The sequence below is a fragment of the Acinonyx jubatus genome, chromosome C2, assembly GCF_027475565.1.
Source record: "Acinonyx jubatus isolate Ajub_Pintada_27869175 chromosome C2, VMU_Ajub_asm_v1.0, whole genome shotgun sequence".
Taxonomy (NCBI): Eukaryota; Metazoa; Chordata; class Mammalia; order Carnivora; family Felidae; genus Acinonyx; species Acinonyx jubatus.
In genome coordinates, this window is record NC_069384.1 from 134,323,249 (window position 1) to 134,333,212 (window position 9,964).

Genomic DNA, 9,964 nt, shown 5'->3' on the forward strand with positions numbered 1-9,964 from the left:
CCAGATGCCTGCCCTTGTATGTCTGCAGCTGGACAAAAATGAATGAGTGCCCGGGATACGTGAGGGTTCCCACTGATTTCTAACAGGAGGACACCTGCCTCATCTGAATGAGCCCCTCCTTACTCCTTATTCATTATTCTGATAAACAGAACTGCCCCACATCCTGGGCAGCTCAGAATGACATGTTTTGTTTTGTGTCCGTGTATTGTGATATTACTCCAGGAAATGAGAATTCCAAGTTGTTCTAGGTGTTTGATTTTCGAAACGTCGTTGTAGCATACGTAGCAGAAGCCCGTATCTTCTCATCAGGGATGCGTGTTCAGATCTGTCTATTTTCCTCACCTACCCACTCTGCTGAAGAGGCAAAACAGGGATCCAGAAGGAAGAAAAACACTTATTTTCTTGGTCAAATATATTTTCTTAAAAATAATATTGAGGACTAAAGTCTTCTGTGTAGTTCTAATTAAGAGAACCAGACAGACAGATTAACAGGACTTTATTGTAATTCAACGTAAGAAGTTTCTGGCAATTAAAGCCACTTACAAATGGAGTTTATTGCCTTGAGATGTGGTAAAAGTCCTAACAAAGTGTCCTTTCGGAGCTTGTATAACTATGTGACAGGCACATTGTTTTCCAGTTGGAAATCTGTACTAGGTGTGAGCATATCAGAGTACATGCATCAGAATCACATGGGGGTACTTGGTTAAACTTTAGAAGATTTGGTTTCAACCTAGTGCCTTTGGGTGGGGCCTGGGAATCTCCCACTTAGTAAACTCCCGGGGTGACACATATACTAAATATTGGGAACTATTGGTCTGGAATCTATAGCAGTACAAACTGAGTCTTAGCTAATTTATACATAGCATCTAAATTCTGTTAAAGTGGGGCATCTGGGTGGCTTAGTCGGTTAAGCGTCTGACCTCAGCTCAGGTCATGAACTCGCAGTTCGTGAGTTTGAGCCTCACATCGGGCTCTGTGCTGACGGTCAGAGCCTGGAGCCTGCTTCAGATTCTGTGTCTCCCTCTCTTCCTGCTCCTCCCCCACTTGCACTCTGTCTCTGTCTCTGTCTCTGTCTCTGTCTCTCTCTCTCTCTCTCAAAAATAAGCATTTAAAAAAATTAAATTCTGTTAAAGATAGGCCTGAATCTTTAATTGTATATAAGAAAGACCTGGTCAACCCCTATATCAGTAGTCAAACTTTAGTTCGAATGGCATATCTCCAGGGGATTTTAATAAAATAGATTTTAGGGACCTGATCCCTAAGTGATTCTGATATAGATAGATGTTCCAGAGAGCAAACTCCAGAGACATTGCCCTAAGTGGTGTAATCATCCTGTAGATTATGATGACCTGGTTCTGTGGGAGGTGGACCAGCAAGAATCAAGCCAATTAAAAACGACATTTATGTGCAATACTATTTCTGTAGATTTCCTAATACAGCAATGATTTTTTCCATGAAAATAATTGATCCCTTTCTTCAAGAATGCTTTGAACACTCTTTCATTACTTCAACCAGTAATGGCTGAGCACCTACTATGTGTCGTGCGTTGGTACCTCTTGATTTGTTGTAGGTCTTTGTTCTCACTTTATTTGGATTTTCTAGTAGGAATAAAAAAGTGAAAATGCCTTTTGAAGTCTCATAAATCAGTCAGTTCTTCCCAGATACTGGGATCCTATTTGGATGTGAAGCAAGTCGACTATTTGGTTGGAGAATGATAATTGCTATGCATGGCTCCCGCGTGAAATGGCACTGTTCATGTCCAGATTATGACTTTATCCAGAGCAATGAAAATATCTTGCTCCAAACAGTTCTTGCTAGGGCTGCTTCTCATCAGGTGTATAGTTTCTTTTCTAAGGTCACCCTTATAAGACCTCGCCTTTACTGTAGAATTCTGTAATGTTCCAAATGTAGTCTTCCCCCCACGCCACCACCACCACTGAAAACAGCCTTGGCACCTGTGCAGCTTCAATGAAAGACTGTTCCAAAAGGATTTTCCTTTGCCTGTTTCTTTCAGTTTATGCAAAGGCGATGTTCCAAATAAATACAGTGTTGAGAAAGGAGCAGGAGTTTGGGAAGGACACAAATGTTTACTTCCAACCATTTTTTCTTGCTCTGTGACCTCAGACAAGTTATTTAACACTTTTGAGCCTCCATTTCTTTATCTAAAAACTGAGTATTAAAATATATCTAACTTGCAGAGTCTTTGTGAAGAAGTCATTGAAGTAATTTATGTGAAAGCCCACTGCCTGACATACAGTGAATGCTAAGTAAATGTCAGTTGGTCTCCCCTGGCTTTCTGCTACTTCCTCTGCCTCCTCTCATCTCCCCACCCCCCACCACATGCACACCAACCTTCCTTTTTAATTCCCCCACCTCTTCTTCCCCACCTTCCCTCCTAGCTCTCCCTTTTTCTCCACTCTCCCCTCCCGTGACATCTCCAGTCCCTCTTTCCCTTTATCTTCTGTCCCTCCTTTGTCCCCTCTCCTAAGAATCCCAGGCTAACTTCTGAAAAATGAGTCCCGTTTGACATTTCCTCTGCGGAGGCCACAATCTAGCTTTTACACTATGTCACCTGCAATCCATTCCTTACAGTATTAACAATCAAGTCAACATTGACCTTTAAAAAAAGTAATTGGGGAAGCACCAGGGGGAAAAATGTGCCATCCCTGCTCCTACCCATCTGAGCCCCAACCTGTGTGGCTTCTGATTTCTTATCCAAATTTTAGTAATCAAAACCTTATTTCAAACGCTTTACAATTACAGAAAGATCCAGGAAATTTATTCACTAACATGAATATGTTTCATAAACATGGATTTTCTTTTCTTGCCCATAAAGTTGTTCTACAGAAATTTACTGTTGCCTCAAAACTCAGACACATAGATTTGTCACACCCACCACCCTGGGACACAGAAGACCTGAACCTGTCAGCCAAAAGCTTCAGAGCTTTCCCTGTGGCAAGGGGCCTTGCCCTGTTGCCCATAACTCCTCTAGCTGGAAGCGGAGATGATGAAATGTCTGCCCCTTCACACGGATGCCTTCAAAGGTTCTCCTTGTCATCCCGTGGAGAGAGTAGGTCCCACCAGAGGGAATAAGCTAAATGTCAGTCCCTGCAGCTTGTGTCCTGAAAGAACCTGTTCCTTGGCTTGTGAAATTCAACAGAGCCCTGAATAAAGAGCTCACAAAAGACATGAGGACAGCCCAGTGAGGCAGAGACCAGCACATCCGCACCTGTGGTTCAAGGGAATGAAATAAACTAGATTCTAGGAAAAAACAGCTGGGTGGGCAAGATGTCTCCTATGGGCAAAACTATGCCTCCTCAGACTATTTCCTTCTGCCTTAGGCTTTCCCCCCTGTGGAGATAAGAAGCTGGGAATGGGGTGGAAATTAATACTGAATTTAAGGCTCTGTTTTGGGTCATTTTTGGGTCTTTGTTTTTGCAGTTGGCTTGATAAAAATAGAACGTACATATGTGATATTTGAGGACAACAGAGAATAAAATGGGAGGAAGTGAACTTAAAAGTGTGTGCATGCTATTTGTTTTTGTAAGAAACCAATATACTAACCTGAAGGGACCATTCTTATTTAAAAATTTCCTGTGGGGTAAAGAGCACTCTATCCCTTTGGTACTCTTGCTTTCAGTGGTAAATTCACCAGTTCTAAGGCTCCTGAACTCCAGCTGGCAGTTCATTCTTCACTGTGGTTTATTTGTCCTGCGGGAGAATTATTTCTGAACTCAGCACAGGGGTCAGTGTTAACTGCTACTGAGAAAGAGCCTCAAAGTCAGCCGCATCTCTCAAGGAACACAGAGCTCTCTGAGCGGCTGCAGCTACACAGCTAACACTCTCCAGTGTCTTCGGGGTCCCTTGCTGGGATTGGCAGTGATGTTCAGGAGCCCCCAGGTTGAAGCGCAGGTTTCTGTAAGTTGCCATGGTAACCCATTGCCCAAAATGAGTCATGAGAGTCCATGCTCTAGTCAGGGGACCTGTAGAGCAAAATCAAATTGGTATCTCCAGCTTCTAGTACCCAAAACTATGTGTGCCCAGACCTGAATCATTTAGTAGACATGTGGTTGACTTGCAGAAAAACCACATCCACAGAAGGGGGATAAAGGAGACAACATTTCTAACTCTTTTTTCTCGAAGTATGGGTCCTGGAGCAGCAGCAACAGCTTCATCTGGGAGCTTGTTAAAAATGCAAAATCTGAGAGCCCCTCCCAGAGCTACCGAATTAGACTCTGCATTTTATCAAGATCCTCAGGTGCACACATTACACTTTTTTAGAAACACTTGGATAAACATTGGTTCTTGACTCAACTACCCGTTAGAATCACCAGGGCAGCTTTTATAAACCGGATTCCTGGCCCTGACCTCAAAGATTCTGATTTAGTTTCAGTGGGACCCACAGGCCAGTAATGGTTAAAACTCCCCAGATAATGCCAGTGTGCACCCAGCGTTGAAAAAACACTTCTCTAGAACAGTGGTTCTCAAAATGTGGTCCCCTGACCAGGAGCATCAGCATCACCAGGAACTAGTTAGGAATGTCAATTCTCAGGCCCCACCCCAGACCTACAGAGTCAGAAACTCTGGGCGTGGGTCCCCATAACCTGTGATGATCCTAAAGCCTGCTAAAGCTTGAGATTCCTGCTCTAGTCTAGGCAGCAAAGGAACCAGCATGGGCTGAAGTAGGTTGTAAGCAGGAAGGAGTTTGAATATAATAGTTTATTATTATATTATTATTATTATTGTTGTTGTTGTTGTTATGTACTAGATATCTGATAAAATGTGTATCAACATCAACCTTCTTCTAGGGGACTCATTTTCTATCTATTTCAAATATCCCCCTATATTTTAAAACCAAACTAACAGGTGAACATGTCACTTTTTTATATATAATTATAATTTTTAAATTTTAATTTATTTTTTAATTTACATCCAAGTTAGCATATAGTGCAACAGTGATTTCAGGAGTCGATTCCTTAATGCCCCTTACCCATTTAGCCCATCCCCTCTCCCACAACCCCTCCAGTAACCCTCTGGTTGTTCTCCATATTTAAGAGTCTCTTCCGTTTTGTCCCTCTCCCTGTTTTTATATTATTTTTGCTTCCCTTCCCTTATGTTCATCTGTTTTATATCTTAAAGTCCTCATATGAGTGAAGTCATATGATAATTTGTCTTTCTCTGACTGTGAACATGTCACTTTCTAATTAGAATAGGCTCCTTACATTGCCATCTTTTCTATTTCTACAGTTTAGCAAATGATAACCATGTGAAAAATGTTATTCCTATGATAGCACTGGTGCATCTCAATTTTACAAGCCTACCTTGGTCAAAGAATAGTTTTGGTGACAACATCAAGTCAAAATTATAAGATTAGTGAACCATGGTCTGAGAGAGAAGCTTTTCCCCCAAGAGTACAGACAATGTATCCTGAGAAAAACCAGTCTTATGTTTTTCCTAGTTTTAATTACAGATAGTAGTTGTGTTTAGAAATCAGGGCTTTGTATTTCAATACAACCAGCTGTGTAAATAAGCCATAAGAGCAATTTTAGGCTGCTTTGCATACATTTATGTATTTATACTAGATTAATAGGTCTGAATTTATCGAATATGTGGTTAAAATTATCTTTATAGAGATACTTGCTGAAGTAAATATAAATAAGATTTGGGCTGAGATGAAATGAGTTTTTAATTCCTCTACTCAACTATTTGACTTTAGACAATTACATTCTCCTACTCATTCCCTCATCTCTGAAATGGGATGTATCCATTTGAGTTCTCCTAGAAGCATATCCTGAGATAAAAGTTGTAGTGAAATAGTTTGAGGGATGACTTCAGGAAACACTGGGGGGGGGGGGGATGGGGAAATGAGACAAGGAGGGGACAGAAGCCCATAAAAATGTGTTATTGAGCAGATAATCACTGTGAGCAACTGAGGCTCAAAAGCCCTAAGTTGCTCTGGGATAGAACCTGACTGTGAGTTGCTCCACTTGAGGAGGAAGAAGTTGGCGTATTCATTCCCCAGCTCCCATCTGTCAATGGCCAAGGGCTGCTCCCAGAGATGTTAACTCTTCAGTATGCCTGGTTTGCCCCAAGCAAAAGCAAAGACAGAGCCTTTAGCAGAGTCACAGATGGTTGCAGTAGAACGCCTTACACAAGGAGTGGAATGGTGTGTGCTCAGTGAAGATGTGCAGAGCATTTCCTACCTGAAGTATGTATCAGGTCCAGTTCAAAGACAGAAACCTCACAGTAATTACAAGAGAAAATACTTCCTATAAGGAATTATGGTTGATGGAGGATTACCTCCTAAGAAGAGATGAAAGAGAATGCTAAAGAATATCCTATGGTAGAAGGAGAGTTCCCACGAGGAACAAATTTGGAAAAGAGGTCCCCAAAGCTAGAATCTAGACTTTGTTGGAGTTGTAGACATCACCCACTGAATGGCCGCAAGGTTTACCTGATTGCCTAGATCAGAAATGTCCATAGTCGCTGGACTCAGGCTAGGGGGCAAGGAAGTACATGCAGGGCAAACAGGAAACCCTGCTGGGTACAGGAGGACCAAGGCTGGTGCCAGAACTGGCAAGCTGACAGTGAGCTTTGCTGAGTGTCCAGCACACTATGGGTGTTCGTGTATCACAGGAGCCAACCAAGAAGCAGCACACAGAAACCAGAAGCCCTCTCTTCCACAGTGTCTCCCCAACACCCTCACTGGCAAAGGGGAAATATTTACAAGATGCAGTCCAGCATCTGTAATGGCAATGAAGCAGGGCAATAACAGGTGGATTTCAAGGTGAAAGGCAATAATCTGACACAAAATAATGCTATTTACAAAATACCATTCCATATGAAGTAAATGGAATAACATATATCAAGATACTTTTTGATAATATTTTTAAAGGAGTGTTTTTATTTAAAAAACATCATCAGAATTACTCTTTACAGTAAAACCATGTTTTTCACTGACACAACTGATTTATTACTTTTTTTTCCTAAAACAAAATCTTTAGCACATGATCTTCTTAACAAGGTTTGTCTTCTGTGTAAGAATATTGTAAACTGACTCCTGCCTCCACACACTTCTTTTGTTGCCTAAAATTCCTTTAATGGAGACCAAGTCTCTCTTCTACAATTAATGACAAGTGCAATATATCTATTTTAATGTCTGTACTGGAAGGACTCTAGAATATCTTTACTTTTTGCTGCAGATTTTCATAGAGAGCAGGGAAAGGGAAGAATATGGCTGCAGTATAGAGTGAGAGAGCATCTGCTGAGCAGCACGAATGTCCTTGCTTCCTCTCCTCAAAGACCCTCAGGAAACCACATCTCACTCTCTCACCCTCATTAGTACAGAGTCAGAGAGAGTGCAATCAGAAACACCGAGGTGATATTCTCTGATAACACACTTTTCTCTCTTCTCCTCCCCACCAGTGATATGACTGTCAATTAACATATCACCTTCAGATGTCTTTATCACATACACATCCAATTAATTAACCTTTCCACTAAATGAATTAATCTCTTAACCTATCAATATGCTTCTGGCTATTAATTTATTGTTTCCTTTCAATTACCATTGATGTTCATAATCACTCACAACTCTTAAAAATAGAAAAACAATCTGTCTTGGGTCAGAGCATCCTTCTTTCTTCCTCCTCCTCCTTGCTTCATGAAGTTTCAAAGGATTATAGTATAACTCATGAGCACAGAAACCTAATGATAAGAGGTGACCATGGATGGAGATACATTCCCTTTTTTTGAGAGTTAGGCCCATGGCAGAGCAATTGGCATTTTGAAGGATATGGTAAAGTGGTCAAAGAGTTAATAGATGACCACTGGTCAAGCCCAGTGTGGAAGCAAGGTGTAAAGGGTGAATTGAATTGGACTAGGCACCTTCTAAAACATTTTCTAATTTAAGATCCTCCAATCATGAGGAAAAGGGAGAAAAGTAAGGCTAAGAAAAAAATTCCATGGGTCATTTGGACTTTACTCAGATGTGACCAAAATTGAAAATGATACTTCATAGAGGCATGGAAGGGAACAGTCTAGTCAAGAGTGAGAAACAGCTTGGATAGTAAATATCCAATTAGTTCATGTCCTATAAGCTCATGTTTCTATAAGCTAAAGAAACTCAGCTTATAGAACCACCAGAGAGAATTGCATCCCCTCTTCTGTCCGACACTAGGACTGATTCTGGCCGTTTACTTAAGCTGACTCTGGTGTTCAACCACATTCTGGGGCTGCAGCAAGATACAGTAGGTAGATGTAAAGTGAGTAGAAATGAAAAGTAGCAGAACTGGGGAGTATGCCCCCTACATGCACCCAGGATGTCCATTGCTCTGGGAGATTTGAGTTGGATTACTGGGGTTTGTATAAACGAATGTCCATGTTAGGGTTCAGTACCCTTCTTCCATGTTCCTCCTTGCATGTTTCACCTTCCCCTCTTCTTTTCATATCAACATAGGATGACTTTTATTGACTGCCTGCTATATGCTGGGTACCTTAAATATGTGCTGTCTTTTGATATTCCCAACAAGTCCATAGTATATCCTTTCTTATCCATTTATCACAAATAAGAAAGCAGAGACCGAGAAACTATGCAATTTTCATCACAAAGAAGTACAGATTTCCTTTCAGATTTCAAAGACCACACTTGGCAGAACTTCACAGTGCTGTTAGATCTCCCTCGGACCTTCCTAGACATTTAGAAACACATACTTAACCATGTCCTGAACTTGAACTTGGAAAACAAATCTTATTAATAAACATACACATTTCTGTCTTCCCTTAAAAGTGTACCTACTTTTATTTGAGTCTCCTTGTTAACCTGTTATATTGTCAGAGCTTATAATATTAGGCTTATTTTATTGATGAGGATATTGAGGCAAGGCTGAACAAGCAGTCTAAACCGAAAGAAATGAAAGTAGCTAATATTTAGCAGAAACTTACCAGGTAACAGGACCTATACTCAGAGTCTGATAGTATATCAATTCATTTTGTCCTAACAATAATCCTATCAGGCCGTTACTGCTGTTATCTTCATTTCATAATTGAGGAAACGAGAAGTTAAATAACACACACAAAGCCACGCTCCTAATAAGTGGATGAGCTAGGATTTAAACCTAATTATATTGGTTCCAGAATCCTGTTCTTAGCTCTACTTCATACTCCAGTTTTATGCTTGTCTATTACCTGCAGGTTAGAAGGCGTTCCAAGACAGCCAGTCTTTCAGTACATACACATTCCCCACACAGCAGCCAGGACAGAGCCTAACATAAGATGGCCGGTGCAAAACTGTGACTGAAAAGCCATATAATCTCAACACTGACCATTATTTGCATGGGAACGAATAAAAGATTGGTCATTATAAGGCTTCACATGACATGTTTAGAACTCAAAGCAAATAACTGAAATGACATTTAAACAAGCTGCTCCAAAAGGTCTATTCTTGTCCTTCCAGATCTCCCAACTATGCAGCAAAAGTGAGCTGTAAACAGGATTTGAGAGGGTGCAGCATCTGTGCTCCAAACTGGAACCTGGAGATGGGTAGAATCTCTGTTCAGCACATTCTGTACAATCTTCTTAATCATTATTAACTTAATGTAGCCCTCTTTGAGGCACCTTGTGAGAACTGTATACCTTAGAGTATCAATTATCCAGAAAATCAATAGCCTAAGTACTTAGCATTACCATCTTTATTTTCCAAGAAATGGAAGTCAAAGGAAATGGCCTCTTTTCTTAGGCTTAAGATCTTCAAATTGCCCCCAATCAATAGCTCAGATGCTGCTGGTGGTAAAAAGAACAGAAATACACACAAAAGATTTTTATTCCTTTACCCAAACCAAAACCGTGAGGCATTCACACACAAACATTCAAGACAAGCAGAGACCTTTCTTAGTCTTTCTTTCCTTAGTCTCTCACTGAAGCAGGTACAAGTTAAATGCAACTCTTGTCTCACTTGAACTATTCT